The sequence below is a fragment of the Zingiber officinale genome, chromosome 11B (genome assembly GCF_018446385.1).
Source record: "Zingiber officinale cultivar Zhangliang chromosome 11B, Zo_v1.1, whole genome shotgun sequence".
Classification (NCBI taxonomy): Eukaryota; Viridiplantae; Streptophyta; class Magnoliopsida; order Zingiberales; family Zingiberaceae; genus Zingiber; species Zingiber officinale.
The window spans coordinates 36,998,005-37,003,582 of NC_056007.1; the positions used below are offsets into that span (position 1 = coordinate 36,998,005).

General features: G+C 39.8%; 1 pseudogene; it reads left to right on the forward strand.

Moving 5' to 3' along the window:
* The first annotated feature begins 1,899 nt into the window (after positions 1-1,899).
* On the forward strand, positions 1,900-5,189 carry LOC122033883 (annotated as a pseudogene).
* The last annotated feature ends 389 nt before the right edge of the window (positions 5,190-5,578 follow it).

The window sequence follows — 5,578 nt, forward strand, 5'->3', positions numbered from 1 at the left end:
AGTATAATAACCAAAACAAAATGCCTTTATTAATATATAAGAATATGATACAATGAGTCCATACAACAATCATCAAATGATTGGCTCTAGGGCTCTAACTAACAATCTCCCACTAGTACTAGTGGCAATCAGTGTGGGTGACAAGTTATGAATTGATACATTATTTTTGAGTTAATTTGTGGTGTTCCTTACACATTTGCACATTTTAATTTCCAATTTTAATCATATTCTTCAAACAAGGTCTTTTAGAAGCTTTATGTTATTTTTCCTTTTAAATGCATGCTTATTTCTCATTATGTGAATTTGGTCTTGTAGGGTACACATGGACTCATGATTCAAGTAGAGGCTTGGTTCACTCAACCAAATGGACTCCAAAACCCTAATTGACCAAGTGAACTTAGACTCGAGTTACACATGAGCTGGACATGAACTTAGGTCTCAATTGGAAAAAACCCTAGGTATAAAATCAGAGTTTGGCACGGTGAACAGTGAGCTCGCGCTACTGTTCATCGTGCCAGTTTCTTGACGGCGCGGTCGCGGCTCCTCCCTGCTACCAGATCTTCGAGCAAGCTCGTCTTCATCAATGTGAGGTTTCCAGCTTCGGGCGTCTAGTTCCTGAGCACAATTCGTCTTCGTTGGGTGAATTTGGCGGACGTAGCACTGTTACTGCGATGCACGTTTTCTTCCTAATTTCAGGGGTCTTTCTCTGATTTGAGTTCACAATCCACTCCAGAGCTATTGGCGGTGGTCCTCCGGTGCTTCTGGTCTAATTCCGACAGCTTCCCATCCCTTCCAGCCCCTTCGTCTAGCTCGCGTTTTCAGCGACAGTGAACCCAGCAGACGCGACAGTGAGAAACTTGAACTCGTTGAAGCTTTGTGAGCTGATTCATGTGAATCTGAGTTCGTCCTCAAGTGTGAGATCATCACTCTGAATCTGTTGGAGTGTTCTTTGCTGAACCTTGCGTGACGGCAAGGATAAGACGAGTTTGGTTTAAGATTTGGTGTAGGGATGTTAGATTTTCTACAGTCATTTCTTTGCTTAGTTTTCTTGTTCCTGAAATCTTTGTTTCTGAATCTGATAGTTCATCGATTAGACTTAGTTGAATTTTCATTTGCTGAACGAATCTGTTCTGGCTTGCGTTCTGTTTTTCATATTATGTTTTTCTAGCTTTACTGTCGTGTTCTGATTTTATGCTTTGTTTAGTCAACAATTTCTGCTGTGACCTTGCTTAGCTATTCCTTAGTTGATAAGTGAGGTGTTTAAATTAGTGATTAATTTCTAGTGTGACTATTAGATGAAATGTTAAGTTTTTTTTAAAGTTTTGGTTCTGCAACATATAAGCTGGAAATTCCGTGCTCAGGTTTTCCAGTAGATAGAGTAAGTTGATTAAGTGGATTGAAAGTTTCATTCAATTTCAGTAGTTAAAATCAGTTTTCCAGATTGTTTGAGTTTAATTTAGAACTAGGAAGATTTAATAATTGTAATTAGGTTGAGTATTATTCAGTGCAAGTTTTGTTCTTTTGGTTATTTAGAATTATTTCTGCAGTAGGATGATTGTAGTGTTACAATTCATTTCCAGGTCTAAAATTTCATTTTGATACCAAATCCCCATTTTTATATCTAGAAAACCCAAAAAGTGTGTTCTTAATCCAAAACAAGCACGTTCTAGCATAATCCTCGAAAATTCGACTCGGGCCTTATACTAAAACATTGCTTTATGTAGTTGTGGGTTTTCGATCTGAACATTAATTTGGGAGTTAATTTGTGACATCTATTTAGAGAGCTCATCAAATTTTGGCGCCGTTGCCGGGGAACTTTAAACTTTGCTAGAATTGTTTGTTTGTTTTGGATTGTGAATAATTTTCTCAGCTTTAGTTTGCTGATTTTTCTGATTTTATTGAATATCTACTAAATTTTGATTGTTTATTGGCTTGCATGACTAGGTCTTCCTTTGCAACATTGCTTGAACTTGACACGGAGATTGAGAGAACCTTTTGGGCTTTAAGGAGACAAGCTAGGTCAGCAGCAACTTGTGAGAGTAGAATTTCAGAGATGGATAATCAGATAACAGAAGGGGATCGAACTATGAAAGAGCTTGCAGCACCAGATGTGGCTTATAAGTACTCATGCATCACTTATCCAGATTTGGCAGGAGATTTTGAACTTAGATCAGGACTTATTCATCTGCTTCCCAAATTTCAAGGGTTATCAGGAGAGGATCCCAACCGCCATCTACATGAGTTCCATGTGGTTTGTTCTACCATGAAACCACAGGGGATTTCAGAAGAAGACATTAAGTTGAGGGCCTTTCCATTCTCTTTGGCAGGAGCAGCAAAGGACTGGTTATATTGCCTTCCAGCTGGATACATTACTAGTTGGATTGATATGAAGAAAGCATTTTTGGAGAAATTTTTCCCAGCTTCTAGGACTGCAACTATCAGGAAGAGCATTTGTGGTATTCAGCAAGTAGTGGGAGAGACTCTTTATGATTATTGGGAGAGATTCAAGAAGCTGTGTTCGAGTTGTCCACAACATCAGATTAGTGATCAGCTTCTTGTTCAATATTTCTATGAGGGTCTACTTCCTATGGATAGGAGCATGATAGATGCAGTAGCTGGAGGAGCCTTGGTGAATAAAACTCCAAATCAAGCAAGAGAGTTAATTTAAAATATGGCAGAAAATTCACAGCAATTTGGGAGTAGAGCTCTTGGGACTAGAGTGGTTAATGAAACTCATTTGGTTTCGAATGAGCAACAAGAAATCAGAAACAATTTGCAAGAATTGACCTCTCTAGTGAAGCAAATGGCGTTGCAAAATTCGAGTCATGTTTCAAATTTTCCTTTATCAATGATGAAGTTGTGTGGAATTTGTTCAAGCCAAGATCATTCTTCGGATCATTGTCCTAATTTATATGAAGATGAATCTGTTGCAGCCATTTCAAGACCTCAATTTCAGCAACACAAGTATGATCCCAACTCTTCAACTTATAATCCAGGATGGAGGGATCATCCTAATTTGAGGTATGGGAACACATTTTATCAGCAGCCAACACAAAATCAGATTGGACAGCCATCATTTCAACATCAGCAGAATCAACATTATTTCCAGAACCATCAAGCAGTTCATTCTCAGCAAAATCAGCACTTTCCAGCAGCCACAATTTCAGCAAAATTTCAGCCAAAATCAACAATTTCAACCATTCCAGAATTTCCAGCATTCAAATACTACAAGTCAGCCACAGTTTCAGAATTTACAGAATCAGCACACACATTTCCAGCATGTTCAGCAACCTGTGCAGAATTTCCAGCAGCCAAATAGTACAAATCAGCACCAATCTCAGCTTGCACTACCTTCTTCTACAAGCCCAAGATCAATGCAACCTCAGCAGAACTTTAGCAGCTCAAAAATTGAGGATTTGATGCAGCAAGTGCTACAACAGCAACAGCAGATGATGCAACAGCAGCAACATTAGCAGAGAACTGATACAGCACTGCAGAACATTGAAAGGCAGATTGGGCAGCTGGCTAGTAACATTAATCAGATGCAAAATCAAGGATCTGGACAATTGCCTTCACAACCAACTCCAAATCCTAAAGGAAATGTAAGTGCATTAACTCTTCGAAGTGGTAAAACAATTTCAAAGCCAAATCAGAAGTTATCAGCTGGAACATAGCAGAGTTTTTCCAGACCATTTGCAGATTCAAACCTACAGAATTCTCAGATTTATCCAGCAAATTCAGAGTCAACAGAATCTGAACAGAATGACATTTCTAGTACTGATCAGCTACATTCTACACAACCTGCAACTTCAGAATCTACTCAATTTGGTGGAGCAGATTTTAGTTTGGATTTTACCCCAACAGCAGCTCCAAATTCAGCTCAAAATTCAGCACAGAACCTGGGAAATTTTGGGCAGAATCTGGATAGAACTTTTAACCAGCAAGAAGCCGAGCATTCCACTCCATTACCTTTCCCTCAAAGAAGTGTACAACCAAGAAAAGAAATGGAGGAAGAAAAGGCTAGGGAATATCAAGAATTGGTGAAATTGTTCAGCAAAGTTGAAGTGAATGTGCCTTTGCTTACCATGATTAAGCAAATTCCAAAATATGCCAAATTCCTAAAGGATCTTTGTGTGCACAAAAAGAAATTAAAGGGGAATGAATTGATAAGTATGGGAAAGAATGTTTCAGCATTACTTCAGCCAGTTCCTCAGAAGTGTGAAGATCCAGGAGTTTTCACCGTGCCTTGTGTTATAGGAGATTGTATTTTTGAGGATGCGATGTTAGATCTTGGAGCTTCTATTAATGTGATGCCTAAATCAGTTTTTCAGTCATTAAGAATTGGACCTTTGCAGCCTACAGGTGTAGTGATTCAGTTGGCCAATAGAAGTCAAGCACACCCAGCTGGAGTGATAGAAGATGTATTGGTAAAAGTGAGGGAGTTAATTTTTCCTGCAGATTTTTACATCTTAGACATGGAGGGTGATGTGCTTGCAAACAGGGCTCCGCTTATTCTTGGACGTCCATTCTTGAAGACTGCTAGAACGAAGATTGATGTGCATGCTGGAACTCTTTCTATGGAGATAGGAGACACAGTGGTTAGATTCAGCATTTTTGAGGCTATGAAGCATCCTAGAGAGGATCATTCTATACTTAGCGTGGATATCTCAGAGGAGCTGGATGACATGGAGTTCTTGTCAGATATTGATTCAGACTTAGAGATTTCTGATTTTGGTACAGTGAATGAATTTGTTGCATTATTGGAAGATGTTTTAGATGTGGAATCTGATGTCAATTCAAGTGAATGCATAGGGGATTGCTTGGGAGAAGCATTACCCCTAGGATCGCTCAGAGAGAAAGAGGTATGTGTAGGGGATTGCTCAGCAGCATTACCCCTAGGATCACCTATTATGGAGCAGACACAAGAGGAGTTGAAACCATTGCCCCAACATCTGAAATATGCATATTTGGGAGAAAATCAGCAACTACTTGTCATCATAGCTCAGAATTTGGAACCGGATCAGGAGGAGAGATTATTAGATATTTTGAGACAGCATAGGAAGGCCATTGGATGGACTTTGGCGGACATTCCTGGGATTAGTCCTTCCATTTGTATGCATAGGATCTATTTGGAGGAGGATGTGAAGCCAGTGAGACAGCCACAAAGACAACTGAACCCTTTGATCTAGGATGTGGTAAAGAAGGAGGTGACTAGACTCTTACGGGCAAGCATTATTTATCCGATTTCTGACAGCAAATGGGTAAGTCCCATCCACGTGGTTCCGAAGAAGTCAGGGGTGACAGTGGTAGCTAATGAAGAGAACGAGTTGGTTCCCACGAGAGTGAAGAATTCCTGGAGGGTATGTGTGGATTACAGGAAGCTGAACCAAGCAGGCAGAAAAGATCATTATCCACTACCTTTTATTGATCAGAAGTTGGAGAGGCTGGCAGGTAAATCCCATTATTGTTTTCTTGACGGTTATACTGGTTATTTTCAGATTTGCATCGACCCAGAGGACCAGGAGAAGACGACCTTCACCTGCCCTTTCGGTACATTCGCATATCGTAGGATGCCATT